The sequence below is a fragment of the Rhinoraja longicauda genome, chromosome 36, assembly GCF_053455715.1.
Source record: "Rhinoraja longicauda isolate Sanriku21f chromosome 36, sRhiLon1.1, whole genome shotgun sequence".
NCBI classification, from domain to species: Eukaryota; Metazoa; Chordata; class Chondrichthyes; order Rajiformes; family Arhynchobatidae; genus Rhinoraja; species Rhinoraja longicauda.
Window position 1 is genome coordinate 4,573,627 of NC_135988.1, and position 27,653 is coordinate 4,601,279.

At 50.5% G+C, this 27,653-nt stretch overlaps 1 protein-coding gene across 1 annotated transcript in view; it reads right to left on the bottom strand.

The window, feature by feature from the left end:
- LOC144610174 (fibroblast growth factor receptor 1-like) overlaps nt 1–27,653 on the bottom strand; it is a 136,176-nt gene that overhangs the window by 106,812 nt on the left and 1,711 nt on the right.

The window sequence follows — 27,653 nt, forward strand, 5'->3', positions numbered from 1 at the left end:
TGAACAATTGACCTCTACCTCAGAGCCAGTCCGACTTCCCCACAGATGCAGCGAAGCTCTGGCTTAATCTGGCTCAGTCTCTTCACATCATCGTCTATATCCCCAACCAGTCCGAAGAAGGGTCTCGACCAGAAACGTCGCCCATTCCTTCTCTCCAGAGACACTGCCTGTCCCGCTGAGTTACTCCAGCTTTCTGTGTCTATCTTCAGTCTGAAGAAGTGTCTCGACCCAAAACATCACCCATTGATGCTGCCCGACCTACTGAGTTACTCCAGCATTTTGTGTCTATCTTAGGTGTAAACCAGCATCTGCAGTTCCTTCCTACACTTTTAGTTTAGATTAGTTCAGAGACACAGCATGGAAACCGGCCCTTCGGCCCAACCTGTCCGGGTCGACCAGCGATAATCCTGCACATTAGCGCGTTCCTAAGAATAGGAACAATTTACGATCTTTACCAAAGCCAATTAACCTACAATCCTGCACGTCTTTGGAGTGTGGGAGGAAACCGGAGCACCCGGAGAAAACCCACGCAGGTCATGGGGAGAACGTACAAACTCCGTGCAGACAGCACCCGTAGTCAGGATCGAACCTGGGTCTCAGACGTTGTAAGACAACAACTCTACCGCTACACGACTGTGTTCATGACTGTGCTGCTGACAGGATGCCTCACTGGTAGTTTAGTCTAGCTTAGTTTAGTCTAGTTTATTATTATTGTCACGTGTACCGAGGTACAGTGAAAAGCATTTTTATTGCAGCAAAAAAGCTATACATGATTACAATCAAACCATCCACTTTTTACAGGATACAGGGAACAACGTTTAGTACAAAATAAAGTCCAATAAAAGTCAGATTAAAGATAGTCCGAAGCTCTCTGATGAGGTAGATGGCAGGTCAGGACCACTCGAGGGATTAGTGCATACAGACAAGTGAACATACACGTGCAAATGTGCACGCGCACACACACACACTTAAGCACGCATATACACACACACTCACGCACACGCGGACTCACACCCACACGCACGCACAAACACACACGCGCACACACATAGGCACACGCACGCACGCGCACACACATACACACACACACATCCGTCTTCTTAGCCACAAGCCCATCAGGTTCAACTTGATGGGGTTGTGCCACCAGGGTGGCGCAGCGGTAGAGCTGCTGCCTTACAGCGAATGCAGCGCCGGAGACCCGGGTTCCATCCCGACTACGGCTGCTATCTGTACGGAGTTTGTACGTTCTCCCCGTGACCTACGTGGGTTTTCTCCGAGATCTTCGGTTTCCTCCCACGCTCCAAAGACGTACAGATTTGTAGGTTAATAGACAATAGGTGCAGGAGGAGGCCATTCGGCCCTTCGAGCCAGCACCGCCATTCAATGTGATCATGGCTGATCATTCTCAATCAGTACCCCGTTCCTGCCTTCTCCCCATACCCCCTGACTCCGCTATCCTTAAGAGCTCTATCTAGCTCTCTCTTGAATGCATTCAGAGAATTGGCCTCCACTGCCTTCTGAGGCAGAGAATTCCACAGATTCACAACTCTCTGACTGAAAAAAGTTTTTCCTCATCTCAGTTCTAAATGGCCTACCCCTTATTCTTAAACTGTGGCCCCTGGTTCTGGACTCCCCCAACATCGGGAACATGTTTCCTGCCTCTAACGTGTCCAACCCCTTAATAATCTTATACGTTTCGATAAGATCTCCTCTCATCCTTCTAAATTCCAGCCTCGTCGCTCCAGTCTTTCAACATATGACAGTCCCGCCATTCTGGGAATTAACCTAGTAAACCTAAGCTGCACGCCCTCAATAGCAAGAATATCCTTCCTTAAATTTGGAGACCAAAACTGCGCACAGTACTCCAGGTGCGGTCTCACCAGGGCCCTGTACAACTGCAGAAGGACCTCTTTGCTCCTATACTCAACTCCTCTTGTTATGAAGGCCAAAAATTCCATTGGCTTTCTTCACTGCCTGCTGTACCTGCATGCTTCCTTTCAGTGACTGATGCACTAGGACACCCAGATCTCGTTGTACATCCCCTTTTCCTAACTTGACACCATTCAGATAATACTCTGCCTTCCTATTCTTACCACCAAAGTGGATAACCTCACACTTATCCACATTAAACTGCATCTGCCATGCATCCGCCCACTCACACAACCTGTCCAAGTCACCCTGCAACCTCATAGCATCTTCCTCACAGTTCACACTGCCACCCAGCTTTGTATCATCTGCAAATTTGCTAATGGTACTTTTAATCCCTTTGGCTTGGTAAATGCTGGTGACCACATCTCCAACACTCACAGGAATTAATCACAACAAAGTCACCCAGTTCACAGTTTGCTGTTATGTCCTTACGCACACCCAGTGATGTGGCAGACACCAGGAATGTAAGCTGTCGTCCGTGCCGGCCTGCTCCAGGTGTGACTAATCCAGCACTCTCGGCTGCAATCCTGGTTTCCACTCACCACAGCCTCCAGCGTCGAAGCCTGCGTCACACCCCAACTCAAGCCAGTCAGAAGAAGGGTCACAATTTACAGAGGCCTAGTTAGCCTAAAAGCCCGCAAGCGTTTGGGATGTGGGAGGAAACCCACGCGGTCACGGGGGGATGAACGGAAACATAGAAAATAGGTGTAACTCAGCAGGTCAGGCAGCATCTCAGGAAAGAAGGAATGGTCTGAAGAAGGGTCTCGACCCGAAACGTCACCCATTCCTTCTATTGGCAGCTTGTTCCATACACCCACCGCCCTCCGTGTGCAAAAGTTGCCCCTCGGGTTCCTATTAAATGATTTGTTGCCACCCAGTGCAGAAATCAACCCAGCGAATTCACAGCACACGTCAGAACACCAAACCACCTTCCCATTTCCCTTCACCTGCCTAAAAACCAAAGGATATCAGACCCAAGAATACACGATGACTTGGGTCTTCACAGCTCACTGGGTTCACCGCTCTCCACCCTGTGAGAGACGAGGCCGCCCCTCCTCACGGCCCTTTCAGGGTGACACCCTCATCCTGAGTGGGCTTCTTTAAAACTTTCCCGGAGATCAAGACGCCTGCATATAACATATAACATATAACAACTACAGCATGGAAACAGGCCTGTCCGGCCCTACCAGTCCACGCCGACCATTCTCCCTGACCTAGTCTCATCTACCTGCACTCAGACCATAACCCTCCAATCCCCTCCTATCCATATACCTATCCAATTTACTCTTAAATAATAAAATCGAGCCAGCCTCCACCACTTCCACCGGAAGCCCATTCCATACAGCCACAACCCTCTGAGTAAAGAAGTTCCCCCTCATGTTACCCCTAAACCTTTGTCCCTCAATTCTGAAGCTATGTCCCCTTGTTGGAATCTTCCCCACTCTCAAAGGGAAAAGCCTACCCACGTCAACTCTGTCCGTCCCTCTCAAAATTTTAAAAACCTCTATCAAGTCCCCCCTCAACCTTCTACGCTCCAAAGAATAAAGACCCAACCTATTCAACCTCTCTCTGTAGCCTAAGTGCTGAAACCCAAGCAACATTCTAGTAAATCTCCTCTGTACCCTCTCCATTTTGTCGACATCCTTCCTATAATTTGGCGACCAGAACTGCACACCATACTCCAGATTCGGCCTCACCAATGCCCTGTACAATTTCAACATTACATCCCAACTTCTATACTCGATGCTCTGATTTATAAAGGCAAGCATACCAAACGCCTTCTTCACCACCCTATCCACATGAGATTCCACCTTCAGGGAACAATGCACAGTTATTCCCAGATCCCTCTGTTCCACTGCATTCCTCAATTCCCTACCATTTACCCTGTACGTCCTATTTTGATTTGTCCTATCAAAATGCAGCACCTCACACTTATCAGCATTAAACTCCATCTGCCATCTTTCAGCCCACCCTTCCAAAAGGCCCAAGTCTCTCTGTAGACTTTGAAAATCTACCTCACTATCAACTACTCCACCTATCTTAGTATCATCTGCATATTTACTAATCCAATTTGCCACACCATCATCCAGATCATTAATGTAAATGACAAACAACAGTGGACCCAACACAGATCCTTGGGGCACTCCACTAGACACTGGCCTCCAACCTGACATACAATTGTCAACCATTACCCTCTGGTATCTCCCATTCAGCCATTGTTGAATCCATCTTGCAACCTCACTATTAATACCCAACGATTTAACCTTCTTAATCAACCTTCCATGTGGAACCTTGTCAAATGCCTTACTGAAGTCCATATAGACAACATCCACAGCCTTGCCCTTATCAATTTCCCTGGTAACCTCTTCAAAAAATTCAAGAAGATTAGTCAACATGACCTTCCATGCACTTGGAAAGCCGCCCTGGCACCGAGCCTGCGTATGAAGGAACTGCAGGTGCTGGTTTAAACCGTAGCCACAAAACGCCGGAGTAACTCAGCGGGACGGGCAGCATCTCTGGAGAGAAGGGATGGGTGACGTTTCAGCCTGAAGAAGGGCCTTGACCCAAAACGTCACCCATTCCTTCTCTCCGGAGATGCTGCCTGTCCTGCTGAGATGCTGCCTGTCCCTCTGAGATGCTGCCTGTCCCTCTGAGATGCTGCCTGACCCTCTGAGATGCTGCCTGACCCTCTGAGATGCTGCCTGTCCCTCTGAGATGCTGCCTGTCCTGCTGAGATGCTGCCTGACCCTCTGAGATGCTGCCTGACCCGCTGAGATGCTGCCTGTCCCGCTGAGATGCTGCCTGTCCATCTGAGATGCTGCCTGACCCTCTGAAATGCTGCCTGTCCATCTGAGATGCTGCCTGTCCATCTGAGATGCTGCCTGTCCCTCTGAGATGCTGCCTGTCCTGCTGAGATGCTGCCTGTCCATCTGAGATGCTGCCTGTCCCTCTGAGATGCTGCCTGACCCTCTGAGTTGCTGCCTGTCCCGCCTGCATTCCTCACATTCTTCCAAACTCCAGAGTTTAGTTTCGTGGAGTTTGGAGATCCATCATGGAATCAGGCACTTCGTCCCACCAAGTCCGTGCTGACCATCCATCTACACACTCCAAAGACGTACAGGTATGTAGGTTAATTGGCTGGGTAAATGTAAAAATTGTCCCTAGTGGGTGTAGGATAGTGTTAATGTGCGGGGATCACTGGGCGGCACGGACTTGGAGGGCCGAAAAAGGCCTGTTTCCGGCTGTATATATATGATATGATATGATATGATATGTGTTCACGCCAGTCCCAACTTGCCCACAATCCACCGCCTGCCCACTAATGGCGAATTACAGAGGCCAACCCAACCTACAAACCTGCTTTGGGACATGGGAGGAAACCAGAGTGCCCGGAGGACTCCGGGCAATCTCAGGGAGCACGTACAAACTCCACATCGGCAGCGGCCCAGGTCAGGATCGAACCCGCTGTGAGGCAGAGGCCCCCTACTAATCTATTCAATGGTTCCTTATAAGACCACTCTTGGAGATCCTTCTCTACGCTACTCACCAGGCAGGGAAGGCGTCCCTTCAGATCTGCTCTCAAAGCCTTGTACAGTTGTAGTGATCGGCCCCAACACCATCCCTATCCAACAGAGAGATCCCTATCCAACACAGTCCATCTGCTGTTCCAATTCTGCGATGCATCCCTGTTAACGCGTCAGAACCCAGAACGCTGGGTCCTTTTCACACTGATCCTCCCAAGACCCACTTGAGGGACAGTGTTATCGTTCGTGTGCGGGGATCGCTGGTCGGCGTGGTCTCGGAGGGCTGAGGGACACGTTTCCGTGCTGTATCTCTAACCTAAAATAATAAAGATACCGCGTGGAAACAGGCCCTTCGGCCCACTAACCGTCGATCTCCCGTTCGCACAAGTCCCATGCTATCCCGCCTTCTCATCCACTCCCCACACACACCCGGGACAATTTACAGAAGGTGACTAACCTACAAACCCGCACGTCTTTGGGATGTGGGAGGAAACCGGAGCACCCGGAGAAAAAACCCCACGCCGGTCACAGGGAGAATGTGCAAACTCCACACAGACAGCATCTGAGGTCAAGATCGAACTTGGGTCTACCAGCTGCACCCCGTGGTGCACAAACTAGTGCTGACGTATTTCCCTCTGCCAGTCCCACCACCACCAGTATGTTAGGACCCACCGCCATTGGACCACGTCAAGGTCAGTTTAGTTTAGAGATACAGCGCGGAAACAGGCCCTTCGGCCCAACGGGTCCGCGCTGCCCAGCGATCCCCGCACATTAACACCACCCTACACCCACTAGGGACAATTTCTACATTTACCAAGCCAATTAACCTATAAACCTGCACGTCTTTGGAGTGTGGGAGGAAACCGAAGGTCTCGGAGAAAACCCATGCAGGTCACGGGGAGAACGTACAAACTCCGTACAGACAGCACCCGTAGTCAGGATCGAACCCGGGTCTCCGGCGCTGCATTCGCTGTAAGGCAGCAACTCTACCGCTGCGCCACCGTGACTGGTCAAGGTCATTTTGGACACGATCTCCACACATGACCAACCTCCGCAACCCAACTACAAACCCTCTGTCTGCCCATCGCCAGCACCGACCCCACTCACGGCCACTGCTTCCAGTGCCCGAGGAGTTTACAATAGTTTAGTTTATTGCCATATGCACCGAGGTACAGTGAAGAGCTTTTGCTACATGTTAACTAGTCAGTGGAAAGACTATACATGATTATTATCGAGCAGTGTACACAGAGACTAGTGTAGCTGGGACATGTTGGCCGGTGTGGGCAAGTTGGGCCGAAGTGCCTGTTTCCAAGCTGTGTCACTCTATGATGCTGACATGGTAAAGGGAACAACGTTTAGTGCACGATAAAGTCCAGAAAAACCCGATTAAAGACAGTCCGAGGGTCACCAATGAGGCAGATAGTAGCTCAGCACAGCTCTCTGGTTGTGGTCCTTTACCTCCCCCCTCAACTCCATCCAAGGACCTAAACAGTCTTTCCAGGTGAGACAGAGGTTCACCTGCACCTCCTCCAACCTCATCTATTGTATCCGCTGCTCTAGATGTCAACTTATTTACATCGGCGAAACCAAACGCAGGCTCGGCGATCGTTTCGCTCAACACCTTTGCTCAGTCAACCTGATCTCCCAGTGGCTGAGCACTTTAACTCCCCCTCCCACTCCCAGTCTGACCTTTCTGTCATGGGCCTCCTCCAGTGCCATAGTGAGGCCCACCATAAATTGGAGGAACAGCACCTCATATTTCGCTTGGGCAGCTTGCAGCCCAGCGGTATGAACGTCGACTTCTCCAACTTTAGATAGTTCCTCTGTCCCTCTCTTCCCCTCCTCCTTCCCAGTTCTCCCTCTATCTTCCTGTCTCCACCTATATCCTTCCTTTGTCCCGCCCCCCTGACATCAGTCTGAAGAAGGGTCTCGACCCGAAACGTCACCCATTCCTTCTCTCCTGAGATGCTGCCTGACCTGCTGAGTTACTCCAGCATTTTGTGAATAAATACCTTCGATTTGTACCAGCATCTGCAGTTATCCTCTTAAACTACTGTCTCGCTCGGCTGAACTAAACTGAACTACACTACGGCTCTGACTGCCCACAGTGGCCTGGTGAGATAGTCTCTGTATGTTCTGCGGGGTTTTGTGGGCGTGCAGTGGACAGACGAAGGGCCTTTCACACTCACAGGTAACATCGTCAACCCCTCAAGGGATAAACCTTTCGGGGCCCCCCCGAGATTCTATTAATAGCCCTCCTTCGTCCTCAAACTGCAGCCAAGAACAGCACACAGTTAAACATTTGCTCTTTTTGGCCGGCAGATTAAAAGATAAACTTTTATAGCTTTATAAAGCGATCCGTGCCTGTTCTGTGGGCTTCCTGCTCGATTCCGCAGCGGTGTTTACATGCAGGAAACTGGAAATCGACCTGGATTATTTTCAATTCGTGGCGCTCTTCCGGTGGGACGTGGGTCAAAAAACAGCAGCGAGTGTAGGCTTCTGATGGCCAGGCTTGGAGACAGAGGGGCCAGACTGGCTACACTCACGTCCCACGCACACAGGGTCTACTGTCTGTAGGGTTGCCAACTTCCTCGCTCCCGAATACGGGACAAGGTGACGTCAGCCATTGGTGGAGCGGGTGCACGTGGCCGCTGGCTGGGTGAGGTCGCGCGGGGCGGCGGTGACACCACCCTTTGACCCGTATTTGGGAGCGAGGAAGTTGGCAACCCCCTACTAACACGCGACAAGGGCGGTCCCCGTACGGGACAAGCCAATTTAGCCCCAAAATACGGGAAACGTCAGACAGTTGGCAACACTAGTCGTACCGCCATGGCTTTCACCGCCACTAGCGATCGCCCGAGGCGGCAACTCCCGAAAGGAGTCACCAAACTCTCGACGAGGGGCCTGGAACCATTCCCCCGTCCCGTAGGATGGGACCCACCTCTTGGGGGCGGCACGGTGGAGTTGCTGCCACACAGCGCCGGAGACCCGGGTTCGATCCCGACTACGGGTGCTGTCTGCGCGGAGTTTGTACGTTTTTCCCCGTGACCCGCGTGGGTTTTCCGGTTCTTCGAGATCTTCGGTTGCCCTCCCACACTCCAAAGACGTGCAGGTTCGTGGGTTAATTGACGTGTAAAATTGTCCCTGGTGTGTGTCGGCTGACGTCAGTGTGCGGGGATCGCTGGTCGGCGTGGACCCGGTGGGCCGCAGGGCCCTGTTTCCGCGCTGTATCTCTAAACTAAACTAAACTAGACTATTTTTATTAAACTGACGATTGCTCCCTGAAAATAGCTGTATGAAGCTGTCCAGAGCGGTTATTTGTGCAGGAGTCCGTGAGCAGTCAGTGCCAGTTATTTGGTTTGGGTAGGAGCGAGTCGAAGGTGCAGCAGGCAGTGAAGAAAGCGAATGGTATGTTGGCATTCATAGCGAGGGGATTTGAGTATAGGAGCAGGGAGGTTCTGCTGCAGTTGTACAGGGCATTGGTGAGACCACACCTGGAGTATTGTGTGCAGTTTTGGTCTCCTAATCTGAGGAAATATGTTCTTGCCATAGAGGGAGTACAGAGAAGGTTCACCAGATTGATCCCTGGGATGGCAGGACTTTCATATGAAGAAAGACTGGATAGACTCGGCTTGTACTCACTGGAATTTAGAAGGTTGAGAGGGGATCTTATAGAAACTTACAAAATTCTTAAGGGGTTGGACAGGCTAGATGCAGGAAGATTGTTCCCGATGTTGGGGAAGTCCAGAACAAGGGTCACAGTTTAAGGATAAGGGGGAAGTCTTTTAGGACCGAGATGAGAAAGTTTTTTTTCACACAGAGAGTGGTGAATCTGTGGAATTCTCTGCCACAGAAGGTAGTTGAGGCCAGTTCATTGGCTATATTTAAGAGGGAGTTAGATGTGGTCCTTGTGGCTAAAGGGATCAGGGGGTATGGAGAGAAGGCAAATACGGGATACTGAGTTGGATGATCAGCCATGATCATATTGAATGGCGGTGCAGGCTCGAATGGCCGAATGGCCTACTCCTGCACCTATTTTCTATGTTTCTATGTAATAAGTAGCTTGCAAGTTCATAACACGAGGAAGGCAGGTTGCTGCATTTGGACGCGCTCCTTGTCTTTGAGGTCCCAGCGCCTGTGGGCGTAACCTCCCGTGAAATCACGCGGCGGTTTCTTTTGCCGCCCATGCCCTCCCTCACTCCTTCCCTGGCACGCTGGTAGAGTTGCTGCTTCACCACACCAGGGGCCCGGGTTCGATCCTGACCTCGGGCGCTATCTAGACCGAGTTTGTACGTTCTCCCAGAGAGTGGTGAATCTGAGGAATTCTCTGCCACAGTGGAGGCCAATTCACTGGATGTTTTCAAGAGGGGGGGGTAACAGAATCAAGGGATGTGGGGGGAAAGCAGGAACGGGGTACTGATTCTGGATGATCAGCCGTGATCATATTGAATGGCGGTGCTGGCTCGAATGGCCGATTGGCCTCCTCCTGCACCTATTGTCTATTGTTTAGTGGAGGATTAGTTCAAAGGTTTCCACTAGGGGTTGCCAACTTCCTCACTCCCAAATACGGGACAAAGGGTGACGTCACCGCCCCGCGTGACTTCACCCAGCCAGCGGTGGAGATCCCAAGATGCAGCCGGGATTGAGCTCGAGGTTGTCCAGCAGGTACTCCAGCGCCCCAGGGGGCGGTGAGCTGCCTCTGTCCGACGCCCGGTCGGCTCAAGAGCCGTCCCATACTCAGCCCAGCGGCGTTTCACAACAAGCCCCGTCTGTTCTGCTCTCCAGTCTGAAAATTGCTATCTCCCCCCCCCCCCTTCAACGCAGGGCCTGTTATTTAGTGAGAGCCTTTTTATTCACAAAATGCTGGAGTAACTCAGCAGGTCAGGCAGCATCTCGGGAGAGAAGGAATGGGTGACGTTTCGGGTCGAGAGGTCGAGAGCCACTCATTAGCCAGGCGGTGCGGGCGTAGCCTTGCAGTAAGTACACAGTCGACAACTCAGCCTGGAGTCTGGATTCGGCCTCCTGTCTGCACACCAAGATGCCCACAGACGCCCATCGGCCCAGGTTAGGGGTGCAGCTCGGAAACCAACCCTTCGGCCCACCGAGTCCGCGACCACACGTTCACACCGGTTTTCTGCTATCCCGCTGTCTCACTCCCCTACACACGAGGGGGCAATTTACAGAGGCCCGGCCAACCGCAGCTCCGCCATCGGTGGAGCGGGAGCACGTGGCCGCTGGCTGGGTGAGGTCGCGCGGGGCGGCGGTGACGGTCACGCTTTGTCCCTTATTTGGGAGCGAGGAAGTTGGCAAACCCCTAGTGGAGACCTTTGAACTATCTTTAATCCCCCGCTAAAGTTGGGACGTGGGAGGGAGAAAACCCGTGAGGTCGAGGAGAACGTGAAAACTCCGTACAGACAGCTCCCACGGTCAGCATGGAACCCGTGTCACTGGCGCTGTGAGGCAGCAGCTCGACCATCTGCACCACTTGGTCCAGAACATGCACACGTGGGGCCAGTCCACGATATTCCCATCGACTGCATCCCTCCTTAAGCCGGTTGGTGAAGGGCGTGCAATAATAAACCAGGAACTGCAGATGCTGGTTTATACCAACGATAGACACAAAGTGCCAAAGTAACTCAGCGGGTCAGGCAACATCTCTATAGAAAAAGGATAAGTGTCGTTTCGGGTTGGGACCCTTCCTCAGACTGAAGATGAGTCCCAACTTGAAACATCACCTATCCATAGTTCAGTTTAGTTTAGAGATACAGCGCAGAAACAGGCCCTTTCGGCCCACCGGGTCCGCGCCGACCAGTGATCCCCGCACATTAACACTATCCTACACCCACCAGGGACAATTTTTACATTTACCCAGCCAATTAACCTACAAACCTGCACGTCTTTGGAGTGTGGGAGGAAACCGAAGATCTCGGAGAAAACCCACGCAGGTCACGGGGAGAGCGTACAAACTCCGTACAGACAGCGCCCGTAGTCGGGATCGAACCCGGGTCTCCGGCGCTGCATTCGCTGTAAGGCAGCAACTCTACCGCTGTGCCACCGCGCCACCCTGAGACAGACACAAAATGCTGGAGTAACTCAGCGCGACAGGCAGCATCTCTGGAGAGAAGGAATGGGTGATGTTTTGGGTCGAGACCCTTCTTCAGACACCTGTCCGTGTTCTCCAGAGATGCTGCCTGTCGCGCTGAGTTACTCCAGCATTTTGTGTCTATCTCGGGCAAAGTAAGTGTATCGGTTTGAATTAGAAAACGCAGGAAATTTTGAATTTACTGCTGATTTGTGCACAGAAAGCAAAATAAAGAGGAGTTGAAAAGAAAGCAAGAACGAGTGGCTAATAAAAAGTCATATTGATTAATAGCCAAAGAATGAAGAGATATTTCCAGCACAATTTTCCACAGTTGTCATTTTGTAGATTTATCACAGTCTGGGCCAAGGAAGGGAATTTCAAATCTGACCCAGTTCTCCATTATCTATTCGGCACAGAAAATAATCACCGTCTCGGAACAACCTCCGTGTCCACCCCATCATGGTCATTCCCTCCCTCCCTCCCTCCCTCTCTCTCTCTCCACCCGCCCTCTCCCTTCAGTTTGAGAGGTTGAGTAGGCTGGGGAGAGGTGTGTGCCTGAAACACACTGCTAAGGGTGGTGGTGGACGCAGATACGATAGTGGCGTTTAAGAGGCTTTTAGATAGGCACGCGGATACGCGGGGAACAGAGGGATATGGATCACGAGCAGGGATATGGATCACGAGTTAAGTATAACTCAGGTTCACGTTTAGAAGGGACATGTGGACCTAAAGGGCGTGTCCCACTTAGGCCTTTTTTTTAGGCGACTGGAATAGTCGTAGCAGGGCGCCGAAAAACCGGCGACTGGACCTCCCCTACGACATTGTCTACGACAAGCTACAACAACCTACCACCTCGAAGGTATTTATTCACAAAATGCTGGAGTAACTCAGCGGGTCAGGCAGCATCTCGGGAGAGAAGGAATGGGCGACGTTTCGGGTCGAGACCCTTCTTCAGACTGCACCCTACCACCTAGTCGACGTCACGCTACCGACAGCCAGCGACCCAATCGTCGTGACTAGGACGCCCACCTACGACCGCACCTATGACAACCTACGATGGCACCTACGACCACCACACAGGCGACAGCCTACAACAATCAAAGTCAACCTACGTCCACCCGCGACAAGCTACGACCCTGAAGACTGAAGACAACTGAAGACGATTCACGTCATTCTGGCCCCCAAAACCATGGAGTCGCCCAGTTCCCCTATAAAAGGGCGTGTAGGGTCGGGTTTCCAATCATTCTGCATCACGACTATTTGAAAGTGATGCCATGAGTCACTTCTCTGAAATACAACAACTTCATATGTCAATTTTCCGCCAAAATGTTAAGAATTTCCTTTACGCCCTCGTCCCGTGACCACGGGCGTTCACCACGGAGACGCCACTGACGTAGCCAGGCTTGGCTAGTTGCGTCAACTGTCACAGATGGCAGCCAGCTGTCGTAGGTTGCCATAGGTTGTTGCCGATATGGTTGTAGCTTGTCGCCCGTTTGGTCGTAGATTGGCGCCGATATAGGCGTACATGGACTTCATTCATCAGCATCGCAACTGGCTGTTGTAGCTTGACGTCTGTGGACTTGGGTTTCCCCAATGACTGTCGCAACTTGACTTCTCTTGTCGCCGGTTGACGTCGGTAGTCGCCAATGGAATTCACCGAAGTCAGCACCGGAGACAACCTACGCCACCTGGCGACAAGCTACGACAGCGCCCCCGACAGGAGACGGCAAGCTACGCTCATTGGCGTCAAACCCACTGTCGCTGAAAACTTTTCAACATTCTGAAAATCCAGCGGCGACCAGAAAGACGCTGCGACTCTTTGGAGACGCCTCACGACCGTAGAGGCGACACCCCGGCAACCGTGTGGCGACGGCCTAGTCACCTGTGGTCGCCTAAACAATCACCTGAGTGGGACAGGGGCTTAAGGGCCTGTTCGTGCACTGTACTGTTTTGTGTTTAACTTTTACAACCAGCCTCTAACACTGGGCAACATCCAAAAAACTTCTGCAACAGGTTAAAAACACAAGCAAGAAAAAAACCCATCAGGTAGACACCAAAAGCTGGAGTAACTCAGCGGGTCAGGCAGCATCTCTGGAGAGAAGGGATGGGTGACGTTTTGGGTCGAGACCCTTGAGGAGAAACTTTTTCAGTCAGAGAGTTGTGAATCTGTGGAATTCCCTGCCTCAGAAGGCAGTGGAGGCCAATTCTCTGAATGCATTCAACAGAGAGCTGGATAGAGCTCTTAAGGATAGCGGAGTCAGGGGGTATGGGGAGAAGGCAGGAACGGGGTACTGATTGAGAATGATCAGCCATGATCACATTGAATGGCGGTGCTGGCTCGAAGGGCCGAATGGCCTACCCCTGCACCTATTGTCTATTCAGAATGGTTAGGGATATAGACAGTGATATGGAGAGATAAAGAACAATAGACCATAGGTGCAGGAGGAGGCCATTCGGCCCTTCGAGCCAACACCGCCATTCAATGTCATCATGGCTGATCATTCTCAATCAGTACCCCGTTCCTGATCATTCACAATCAGTACCCCGTTCCTGCCTTCTCCCCATAGCCCCTGACTCCGCTATCTTTAAGAGCTCTATCTAGCTCTCTCTTGAAAGCATAATGAATGAAGGATATACAAATAAGTCTGAAGAAGGGTCTTGACCCAAAAAGTCACCCATTCCTTCTCTCCAGAGATGCTGCCTGACCCGCTGAGTTACTCCAGCATTTTGTGTCTACCTCCGATTTTAACCAGCATCTACAGTTTTTTTCCTTAAAAAAACCCCCATCAGCTGCCTTGAATGTGGGGTTATCCCAGCGTTACTGCAGAAACGGGGAATGAACACAGTCCCAGCTTAGTTCTTTACACAATACTTTTCTCTCACGAAGATGGCGACTTGAACTAAGGATCTAAACTAAGGAACAAAGACTGTGTGTTTTTCTGAGGGCTTTAAATCAACTTCAGGGCTACCATTTTACAAACACGGGGCTCTGTCTGACAACGTCTGGTCACGGGCGTGTTTGTGTCTCTTTTCCGAGAATCAATCAAACGAAGAAAGTTTGTTTTTCAGGGAATAACTGGCTGCTGCAGAATACCAGGGCTAACAAAACATTCCTGGAGTGGGCCTGGGGGTGAATTGTGGCACTGCCATTTACAGACGCTTATTAAAGAGGCTTCAAGCCCCTCGCACTGAGCTGCGATCCCTGCAACCATTTGCAACTCAGCTAAAACTAGACACGCTCCCTTCCAAGGCAAACATCTATCTTTGCTTTAAATATTTATTCCTTAATGGAGTGGACTGATGCTGCTTCAGGCTCAGCAGTTCAGCAACATGCACTGTCCTCCCCCTCTACTGATCAAAGTAACATCCTAAGCCCCCCTCTCTCCCCCCTGCCTCAACAAAAACAGCCAAGTCTCCGCAGATCCTCACTGGGGTAGTGGTGCAGCTGGGCTAGCAGCTGGTTCGATCCTGACCTTGCCTGCTCCAGTTTCATTGAACGTACAGTGCCCTCCATAATGTTTGCGGCAAAGACCCATCATTTATTTATTTGCCTCTGTACTCCACAATTTGAGATTTGTAATAGAGAAACAAAAATCACATGTGGTTAAAGTGCACATTGCCAGATTTTTTATTTTTAGATTTAGAGATACAGCGCAGAAACAGGCCCTTCGGCCCACCGGGTCCGTGCCGCCCAGCGATCCCCGCACACTAACACTATCTTACACACACTAGGGACAATTTTTACATTTGCCAAGCCAATTAACCTACAAACCTGCACGTCTTTGGAGTGTGGGAGGAAACCGAAGATCTCGGAGAAAACCCGTACAAACGTACAAACTCCGTACAGACGGCGCCCGTAGTCAGGATCAAACCTGAGTCTCAGGCGCTGCATTCGCTGTAAGGCAGCAACTCTACCGCTGCACCACCCATTTATTAAAGTCCATTTTTATACATTTTGGTTTCACCATATAGAAATTACAGCAGTGTTTATACATAGTCCCCCCATTTCAGGGCACCATAATGTTTGGGACACATGGCCTCACAGGTGTTTGTAATTGCTCAGGTGTGTTTAATTGCCTCCTTAAAGCAGGTATAAGAGAGCTCTCAGCACCTAGTCTTTCCTCCAGTCTTTCCATCACCTTTGGAAACTTTTATTGCTGTTTATTAACATGAGGACCAAAGTTGTGCCAATGAAAATCAAAGAAGCCATTATGAGACTGAGAAACGAGAATAAAACTGTTAGACATCAGCCAAACATTAGGCTTACCAAAATTAACTGTTTAGAACATCATTAAGACGAAAGAGAGCACTGGTGAGCTTACTAATCGCAAAGGGACTGGCAGGCCAAGGAAGACCTCCACAACTGATGACAGAAGAATTCTCTCTATAATAAAGAAAAAACCCCAAACACCTGTCCGACAGATCAGAAATACTCTTCAGGAGTCAGGTGTGGATTTGTCAATGACCACTGTCCGCAGAAGACTTCATGAACAGAAATACAGAGGCTACACTGCAAGATGCAAACCACTGGTTAGCCGCAAAAATAGGATGGCCAGGTTACAGTTTGCCAAGAAGTACTTAAAAGAGCAACCACAGTTCTGGAAAAAGGTCTTGTGGACAGATGAGACGAAGATTAACTTATATCAGAGTGATGGCAAGAGCAAAGTATGGAGGAGAGAAGGAACTGCCCAAGATCCAAAGCATACCACCTCATCTGTGAAACACGGTGGTGGGGGTGTTATGGCCTGGGCATGTATGGCTGCTGAAGGTACTGGCTCACTTATCATCATTGATGATACAACTGCCGATGGTAGTAGCATAATGAATTCAGAAGTGTATGGACACATCCTATCTGTTCAAGTTCAAACAAATGCCTCAAAACTCATTGGCCAGCGGTTCATTCTACAGCAAGACAATGATCCCAAACATACTGCTAAAGCAACAAAGGAGTTCTTCAAAGCAATAAAACGGTCAATTCTTGAGTGGCCAAGTCAATCACCCGATCTGAACCCAATTGAGCAATGCCTTTTATATGCTGAAGAGAAAACTGAAGGGGACTAGACCCCAAAACAAGCATAAGCTAAAGATGGCTGCAATACAGGCCTGGCAGAGCATCGCCAGAGAAGACACCCAGCAACTGGTGATGTCCATGAATCGCAGACTTCAAGCAATCATTGGATGCAAAGGAGATGCAACAAAATACTAAACATGACTACTTTCATTTACATGCCATTGCTGTGTCCCATACATTATGGTGCCCTGAAATGGGGGGGACTCTGTATAAACACTGCTGTAATTTCTATATGGTGAAACCAAAATGGATAAAAATGGCCTTTATTAAAATCTGATAATGTGCACTTTAACCACATGTGATTTTTTTTCTATTACAAATCTCAAATTGTGCAGTACAGAGGCAAATAAATAAATGATGGGTCTTTGTCCCAAACACTATGGAGGGCACTGTACGTTTAGGTTAATTGGCCTCAGTGTGAATTGTAAATTGCTTCTCGTGTGCAGGGTAGTGTTACTGAGATCGCTGGTCGGCACGGACTCGGTAGGGCGGAAGGGCCTGTTTACGCGCTGTATCTCTTCGGTTCAATGTACAGCACAGGAACAGGCCCTTCGGCTCACAATGTCTATACCGAACATGATGCCAATTCTTACATGCCTGCAATGAATCCATTTCCATGTACCTATCTAAAAAATGTTTAACACCACTATGGTAATCTGCCTCAACCACCACCCCTGTCAGTGGGTTCCAGGCACCCACCAACCTGTGTAATAAAACTTAGCCCGCACGTCTCCTTTAAACTTTGCCCCTCTCACCTTAAAGCCACCTTGAATTTCTACCTTGGGAGAAAGGTTGACTGTCTACCTTGCCCCTCATCATTTTTATGTAACATCCCAAAGACGTTTCGATTTATAGATTAATTGGTGTATGTAAAGATTGCCCCTAGTGTGCAGGGATTGGATGAGAAAGTGGGATAAGAGAAGTAGTTTGAACTGATGATCAATGGTAGGCGTGGAGTCATAGGGTCATATAGCATGGAAACAAACGGGCCCTTCGGCCCAACTTGCACATGCTGGCCAAGATGCCCCATCTACACTAGTATCACCTGCCTGCATTTGGCCCACATCCCTCTAAACCTTCCCTCTAAACTTTGATGGGGCGAAGGGCACATTTCCATGGTGTACCCCTAACCTAAACTAAAGGCACGTTTAGATGAAATGTTCAGACGGCTTTAACAAAGATGGAGGAAGGAACTGCAGATGCTGGTTTACACCGAAGAGAGACACAAAAATGCTGGAGTAACTCAGCGGGACGGGCAGCATCTCTGGAAAGGAATGGGCGATGTTTCGGGTCAAGACCCTTCTTCAGTCTGAGAGTATAAGGGGAGAGGGGGTCTAGAGATATGGGAGGGTGAGGTAGGAAAACGACAGATCAGAGCAGATTACCTTACCACCATCTGCTTTGATATGTCGTTTTCACACCTTACCCTTCCATATCTCCAGACTCCCCTCTCCCTTGACCCGAAACATCACCCATTCCTTCTCTCCAGAGATGCCGCCTGTCCCGCTGAGTTACTCCACCATTTTGTGTCTATTTGCAGGTGCTGTAATCGTGAACAAAAACACAGAGTGCTGGAGGAACTCAGCGGGTCGGGAGGCATCTGTGAAGGGAACGGAACAGACGATGTTTCGGGTCAGGACACTCCTTCAGACTCTGAAACGCCTTCTGTTCATTCCCTCCCCTCCACAGATGCTGCCTGACCCTCTGAGTTCCTCCAGCACTTTGGTGTTTAACATAGCTTCATCTTGTATACGCAAGGGACTAGAAGCCCAGTGGGAAACATTTCTCGTGCCTTGATGCCTTTAAGGAATAAGAGGGATAGCCAATGAGTTCCACGCACCCACTGTGCAATTCAATAGGACCAACCAACCCGCTGAGTTACTGCAGCTGTCTTGTTCTTTTTTTTTGTAAACCGGCATCTGCAGTTCCTTGTGTGCCAATTTCATTTTGCCAATTTCAAATCTCACAACCCTCGACTCTCCAAAAAGAGAATCAATCTCAATTGTGGACAAGCTTAAATGGATGAACGTCTGCAGCCTTCTAGAGAGAGAGGTTCAAAGAGGTTCCAGAGAGAGAGGTTCTGCTTTGAAACCCAGAACTCAAAATGCTTCGTTTTTTAGTTTAGTTTAGAGATACAGCGCGGAAACAGGCCCTTCGGCCCACCGAGTCCGCACCGCCCAGCGATCCCCGCACACTAACACTATCCTACACACACTAGAGACAATTTACAGAAGCTGATTAACCTACAAACCTGCACGTCTTTGGAGTGTGGGAGGAACCTGGAGCACCCGGAGAAAACCCACACGGTCACAGGGAGAATGTACAAACTTCGTACAGACAGCACCCGTGGTCAGGATCGTAGCCGGGTCTCTGGCGCTGTAAGGCAGCAACTCTAATGCTGTGCCACCATGCCTCCAAGAGATGGAGACCAAAATGGATCTCCACATAAGCAAGGAAATAAATAAACATTGACTACCATCTCACATATCTCTAACCCCTTTACTCTCAACTCACTTCCATCCCTCGAAACCTCCCCCCGTTATGTGTCACTGGGTGCAGTAGTATCGTGGTATGTCCTGTACCCACAATCAGAGGCTTCGGGCTGGACCAGAGACAAGAGTTCAAATCCCGCCTCAGCCGCTAAGAAAGTTAACTTCAATTAATTTTCTTTTTAAATGAGGAACAACAGGACATCTAAAATTCCAGCTAAAAATGTTGGTGATACTTAGCAGCTCAGGCTGATGAAATATTAATGCTATTTGTACTAACGTATTATTTGCTAACGTGCTATTTGTCTTCATGGTAATGCTACCGATTCTGATTGGCTTGATTAGTTTTTAGTTTACTACAGAGATACATCACGGAAACAGGGCCTTCGGCCTATCGAGTCCGTGCCGACCAGCGATCCCACATACTCCATACACCAACAGTTTCCGACGCACTAGGGAGAACTTACAATCTTTACCCCAGCCAATTCATCTACAAACCTGTACGTCTTTGGAGTGTGGGAGGAAAACGAAGATCTCGGGGAAAACCCACGCAGGTCACGGGCAGACACAGACAGTAGCTGAGGTCAGGATCGAACCTGGGTGTCTGGAACGGTGGGGTAGCAACTCTGCTGCCGCGTCACAGTGCTGCCCCTTCTTAGGCTGTTGGGGCAGATACCGTAACACACGGAGCAGCAACACTCTCCTGAGAATTCCTGCCCACTGCAAGACATCAACATCAGCATCATTGGGGCAGTGGTAGTGTTGCTGCCTTACAGCGCCAGAGACCCATGGTCGGTCTGGACTACGGCTGCATCTGTGTGGAGTTTGCACCTTCTCCCCGTGACCTGCGTGCGTTTTCTCCGGGTGCTCCGGTTTCCTCCCACATCCCAAAGACGTACAGGTTTGTAGGTTAATTGGCCCTCTGTAAATTGCCCCCAGCTCCCATCTAGGGAGTGGTAAAGAGTGAGGGGTGATGATGGGTATAGAAAAAGGGATTAATACCAGATTATTGTGAATGGGTGGTTATGGTGAACTAAGAAGGGTCTCGACCTGGAGCTTTACCTATCCCTTCTCCCCAGAGATGCTGCCTGACACTGCGACGTTACTCCAGCATTTGTGACTATGTTAGGCCCATGTTCATGCTGGGAGACACAAGGAATTGCCGATACTGGAACCTTAGGCAAAACAAAGAAATGGTCCAAATCTCACGGAGTCAATAACCCTGTGAGATGGCGCCTTCATGGGGCTTTACGAGCTTAAAGGCGCTACCTAAATGCAAGTTGCTCACATTGCCATCACATACTATCTGGCCTGACACCACCAGAGATTGGTCGCAGTGCAGCAGAGAATGCCATTGCCAGACCACAGATGTACCACATCACCTATTCGGCCATGAACCCGCAAAGAGTCAGCTAAAGTCCAGGGACAGCTTCCTCAACGGAGTAGAACCAGATGCTGAAGCTGAAGGTACTAGAGTTGCATTATGGGAAGAGAGGCTAGCCAATCTCCTGTCAACGGCATCCATGTCTATAAGTGCCCAAGAAGAACTTCCTTCTGGGGCCGAATCAAGCTGGGCTGAATGGAAATGCCTCAGCAGATCGAGAGCTGGTGCTGGTCGGTGTAAAGCCACTCTCAAGCAGTGGGGTTATATAGACACTGAAGACGTCACCTGCATATGTGGCACTGAATCGCAAACTATGGAGCACCTAGTCAGATGTCCTCTATTGGAGCATGAATGATACTGCTGAGAGTTGGCACAAAATGCTGGAGTAACTCAGAGGGGTCAGGCAGCATCTCTGGAGAGAAGGAATGGGTCGAGACCCTTCAGTCTGAAGAAGGGTCTCGACCCGAAACGTCACCCATTCCCTCTCTCCAGAGATGCTGCCTGACCCGCTGAGTTACTCCAGCATTTTGTGATACCTTCGATTTGTACCAGCATCTGCAGTTATTTTCCTACACAACTTGCTGAGAGTTGTGTTCAGTTTTGGCTGAAATGCATTATCTAGCATGTGTGGACACGATAAGTAGTAATTGCTCACAATGGTCAGCACAGTCCAAGTGAGTGAATAGACAATAGACAATAGGTGCAGGAGGAGGCCATTCGGCCCTTCGAGCCAGCACCGCCATTCAATGTGATCGTGGTTGATCATTCTCAATCAGTACCCCGTTCCTGCCTTCTCCCCATACCCCCTGACTCCGCTATCCTTAAGAGCTCTATCCAGCTCTCTCTTGAATGCATTCAGAGAATTGGCTTCCACTGCCTTCTGAGGCAGAGAATTCCACAGGCAAAGATCAGGGAGCATCTGTGGAATCAGAGAGATGGTCGACCTTTCGGGTCAAGACTCCCCATCAGCACTCCTGAAAATCCGACCAGCCCTAGGTCTATAATCACACCTTACAATCGCTCCGCTCTGTTAAACCTCTGCTCGAACAGCCCTTTACCCTGTGTCTATCTTGTTCATATCCTTATTCTGACTCCATCTACACCTCACGCTGCCTCGGCAAGGCCAGCAGCATCATCAAGGACCAGTCTCACCCCGGTCTCGGCCACTCCCTCTTCTCCCCTCTCCCATCAGGCAAGAGGTCCAGAAATGTGAAAACGCACACCTCCAGATTCAGGGACAGTTTCTTCCCAGCTGTTATCAGGCAACTGAACCGTCCTCTCACCAACTAGAGCTACAATCTACCTCATTGGAGTCCCACGAACTTCGTTTTATCGGACTTTATCTTGCACTAAATGTCATTCCCTTTATCCTGTATCTGCACACTGTGGATGACTAGATTGTAATCATGTGTAGCGTGTTCCGCTGACTGGTTATCATGCAACAAAAAGCTTCTCCATGTACCTTCACTGGGCCTGTACTCGCTGGAGTTTAGAAGGATGAGGGGGACCTCATTGAAACTTGTTGAATAGGGAAAGGCCTGGATAGAGTGGATGTGGAGAGGATGTTTCCACTAGTGGGAGAGTCTAGGACTAGAGGTCACAGCCTCAGAATTAAAGGATGTTCCTTTAGAAAGGAGATGATGAGGAATTTCTTTAGTCAGAGGGTGGTGAATCTGTGGAATTCTTTGCCACAGAAGGCTGTGAAGGCCAAGTCAGTGGTTATTTTTACGGCTGAGATTGATAGTATTCTTGATCAGTAGGGGTGTCAGGGATTATGGGGAGAAGGCTGGAGAATGGGATTAGGAATCAGTCATGATTGAATGGTGGTGCAGGCTTGATGGGCCGAATGTCCTAATTCGGCTCCCATCACTTATGAACTATGTTGGGATGTGTGTTAGAGACAACGCCTCTCAGTTTGGCCCGCAGGGTTGGACTGTTGTGTGTTCTTGGGAGGCCCGTGTTGTGGAGAGATGAGGGTCAACAAGTCAGCAGGGCATCCATGCCCCAGGCTACTGGCTTTTCCTGGATACCCAGCCTGCTCTCTCGCGGAACGCAGAGAGGCCAGGCCGCCCGCCAACGCCGACGCCAACACTGGCAGCTCCTGCACATCAGAGACTTGGCAGGCAGGAGGTAGACACAAAACGCTGGAGTAACTCAGCGGGTCAGGCAGCAACTCCGGAGAGAAGGAATGGGCGATGTTTCGGGTCAAGACCCTTCTTCAGACTGAGAGTCGTGGGAAGAGGGAGTCTGGAGAAAATGGAAGGGCTCGGTGTGAAAACGACAGATTAAAGCTGACAATTATCAAGGAAATTTAGAATGGATCATTGTTTGAGTGGAAGGGAGGCATGCAATCAGTAAAATTATTTAGGACAGTGAAACTAGCCAGAGAACTAGGGTGGGTGGGGGACCGAGAGAGAGAGAGAGAGAGAGGTGATGCAAGGGTTACCAGAAGTTAGAGAAGTCAATGTTCATACCGCTGGGGTGTAAGCTGCCCAAACGGAAGATGAGGTGCTGTTCCTCCAATCTGCGCTGGGCCTCACTCTGACAATGGAGGAGGCCCAGGACAGAAAGGTCAGTGTGGGAATGGGAGGGGGAGTTAAAGTGTTTGGCAACCGGGAGATCAGGTAGAGATGTTCAGAGGTGTTCAACGAAACGATCGCCGAGCCTGCGCTCGGTCTCGCCGATGTACAGGATTCCACACCTGTAGCAGCGGATACAGTAGATGAGGTTGGAGGAGGTGCAGGTGAACCTCTGCCTCACCTGTAAGGACTGTCGGGGTCCTTGGACGGAGTCGAGGGAGGAGGTGTAGGGGCAGGTGTTGCATCTCTTGTGGTTGCAGGGGATAGTATCTGGGGAGGGGTGGTTTGGGCGGGGGCAGAACTCTGCAGAGAACAGTCCGCACAGCTAGAAAACGTACAACACGAGGCCATTCAGCCCATCTAATCTGTGCACAGATCCCCTGCATCATCCCACACACCAGTGTTTGGTTTAGGGTTGTTATTGTCACGTGTACCGAGGTACAGTGAAAAGCTTTGTATCTTATGCTATCCGATCACATCAGATAATACTCCCAGTCTGACCTTTCTGTCATGGGCCTCCTCCAGTGCCACAGTGAGGTCCACCGCAAATTGGAGGAACAGCACCTCATATTTCGCTTGGGCAGCTTGCAGCCCAGCGGTATGAACATCGACTTCTCCAACTTTAGATAGTTCCTCTGTCCCTCTCTTCCCCTCCTCCTTCCCAGTTCTCCCTCTATCTTCCTGTCTCCACCTATATCCTTCCTTTGTCCCGCCCCCCTGACATCAGTCTGACGAAGGGTCTCGACCCGAAGCGTCGCCCATTCCTTCTCTCCCGAGATGCTGCCTGACCTGCTGAGTTACTCCAGCATTTTGTGAATAAATCAGATAATACTATACATACAAAAACCAAGCTAAACTGAAATACAACAGGTAGAGCAAAGGGGAAGATACAGTGACTCTGTATACTGTCTCAGTGCACTACTGCTACACACACACTGTATCTGAGATGCTTATCCAAGACGCATCTAACGAATGAATGAATGAGTTTATTGGCCAAGTATGTGCAGATACAAGGAATGTGCCTTGGTGCTCCGCTCACAAATGATAACACAAACATACAGTTAACAATTAAGAATAAAGCATCAACACATCAAAACAATAAGGATACAACATTACGGTCTAAACATGTGGGTGAAAATAAACCAGAGCAAAAAAGAAACTACAGACTTTGGTTATTGAGTAGAACTGCCACTCGTGGAAAGAAGCTGTTTTTAAAATAAGCGCTTATGTGCGGTGATACTTGTACTGAACTACATGTAAAACCATTGAACTCACTGCACACTAGGGGAAATTTACAGAGGCTGATTAACCTACAAACCAGCGGCTCTTTGGGATGTGAGAGGAAACCAGAGCACCAGGGTGAAACCCACGCGGTCGCAGGGAGAACATGCAAACTCCACACACACAGATAGTACCGAGGTCGGTATCGAACTAGAGCTTCTGGCACCTCTACCAGCTGCGCCACTGTGCCACCCACATGTGGACCAGGCAGGGCAAAGACCAACTCCGTTGACTACTCTAACTTCAGATGGCCCTTGCTTTCCCTCTCTCTCCATCCCCTCCCCTTCCCAGTTCTCCCAATAGTCTTCCTGTCTCTGACTACATTCTATCTCTGTCCCGCCCCCCCCCCCCTGACATCAGTCTGAAGAAGGGTCTCAACCCGAAACGTCACCCATTCCTTCTCTCCAGAGATGCTGCCCGACCCGCTGAGTTACTCCAGCATTTTGTGTCTGTCTCCGATTTAAACCAGCATCTGCAGTTCCTTCCTACACAAAGACCACTTCCTTCCCTGAACCAGGCCAGTTTTAAACAAAACTCTGCAATAACACGGGCTTTGTTGCCAAGATCTTAATTAATTGAAATGAAATTTCTCAGTTCCTGCTGTGTGATTTGAACTCCCTGGTTACTTGTCCTGTAAGTTATCACTAGGACAGCACAGAATGATAATGAGACAATTTGCTCAGTCTCCAAGTTGTCCAGGGACTATTCCACAGTCCTTGGCTGCCCTGAATACCTGAGACTGCTTGGTCTGATCGCACCATCCTTCATGCATATTGAGTCCCGCATCACACAGTGGCAAACTGCCAACACCTCACGCTGCCTCGGCAAGGCCAGCAGCATTATCAAGGGCCAGTCTCACCCCGGCCACTCCCTCTTCTCCCCTCTCCCATCGGGCAAGAGATACAGAAGTGTGAAAACGCACACCTCTAGATTCAGGGACAGTTTCTTCCCAGCTGTTATCAGGCGACTGAACCATCCTCTCATTAACCAGAGTGCAGTCCCGTTCTCCCACTCACTCTCACACTCGCACAGACACGCACACAAACACACACACACTCAGACACGCTCACACTCACACACACACTCACATGCACATAGACACACTCACATAAACACACACACATGCACACAAACTCACACACAGACAGAACACAAACACACACACTCACAGACGCGCACATGCACACAACACACTCACACGGACAGCACAAACACACACTAAGACACGCGCACACACTCACACGCACGCACTCACATAAACACACACTAAGACACGCGCACACTCACACGCACGCACTCACATAAACACACACTCACACAAACATACACTCAGACACGCACACAAACACACACGCAGACACGCACACAAACACACACTCACACGCACGCACACACTCACACGCACACTCACATAGACACACTCACATAAACACTCAGACACAAACACACACTCACAGACACGCACACACTCACACGCACGCACACTCACATAGACACACTCACATAAACACTCAGACACAAACACACACTCATGCACGTACACACACTCATACGCACACACTCACACGCGCGCACACACTGACACAAACACACATACTCACACAAAACACACATACAAACTCACACTCAGACACACACTCACGCACGCAAACAAACACTCAGACACGCATACACACTCTCACACACACACTCTCACGCACGCACATACACACACACTCACACAGACACAAACATGCACACAAACACACGCACACTCCCAGAGTGAGTTCACAAGCAGCCACTCTGATGACACACCCATTGTAGATCCCACCCACGGATGCACCAAACATGGGCACAACTTGCTTTGGAGACGTTTCCTTACAGGCGAGGAACTCCTCCCCCTGCACTTCACCCCCCCTCCCCTCCCCTCCCCACGTACACTGACTGTCTATGAGTTCCACAAGCTCGCAAATCCAAGAGCAAACAAGCCGGAGATAACGGTACACTGAGCGAGCGAGCGAGCGAGCGAGCGGGGGAGTGCATAAAGCACCAAACGTGAGGTGCATGAGTAACAGTAAACACGCCGATTCTGGCATCGTGTTCGACACAGATGTTTTCACACAGAGGGTGGTGGGTGTATGGAACAAGGAGGTAGTTGAGGCTGGGACTATCCCATCGTTTTAAGAAACAGTTAGACAGGTACATGGATAGGACAGGTGTGGAGGGATGTGGACCAAACGCGGGCAGGTGGGACTAGTGCAGCTGGGGCATGTCGGCCGGTGTGGGCAAGTTGGGCCGAAGGGCCTGTTTCCACACTGTATCACTCGGTGACATTGTGGGCCAAAGGGCCTGTTCCTGTGCTGAATGTTCTAGGTTCGATGTGAAGTGTGGAGATACAGGAGATTGCAGATGCTGGAATCGTGTGTAAAACACAAAGTGCTGGGGGAGCTTAGTGAATCAAGCAACATCTGTGGAGGGAGTGGACAGATGTGGACGTTTGGGGCAGGAACACTTTTTCAGATTGTGAACAAGAGTAAATGTGTGTGTGTGTGTGTGTGTGTGTGTGTGAGTGAGTGAGTGTGTGTCTCAGTGTGTGAGACTGTATAGAAGTGTAAACGAGTGTGCAAGAGCTGAGGGCTGAAAAAATGTCTCCATGCTCAAGAATACCCCGGGGATCTTACAAAACAACAGGCAAAAGCGAGTTAACTGCAAAAGCTTTGGGCACACGGTCACTCCAGTAAACACAACACACCCCCCACCCCACACACACCCCCCACACACAACACACACCCCCCACACACACATCGCCAACCAACGACCAGCGCCACTGGGAGCCCACACCGCAGCGTTGCCGCTTTAAACGTCACCTGTGGTGGGCCCCACCGGCACAGTTGTCACAGCCGCGGGGGGAGAGGGACCCGGGAGTGGTGGGGGAGGGAGAGGAGGTGGGGGAGGGGAGAGGAGGTGGGGGAGGGGAGAGGAGGGGGGGGAGGGGAGAGGAGGGGGGGGAGGGGAGAGGAGGGGGGGAGGGGAGAGGAGGGGGGGAGGGGAGAGGAGGGGGGGAGAGGAGGGGGGGAGAGGAGGGGGGGAGGGGAGAGGAGGGGGGGAGGGGAGAGGAGGGGGGAGAGGAGGGGAGGGGGGGAGAGGAGGGGAGGGGGGGGAGAGGAGGGGGGGAGGGGAGAGGGATTGAGGATGGGGGGGGGGGTGTGAGGGAGGGGAGAGGGATTGAGGGAGGGGGTGTGTGAGGGAGGGGGGGGGTGTGAGGGAGGGGGGGTGTGAGGGAGGGGGGGGTGTGAGGGAGGGGGGGGGTGTGAGGGAGGGGGGGGTGTGAGGGA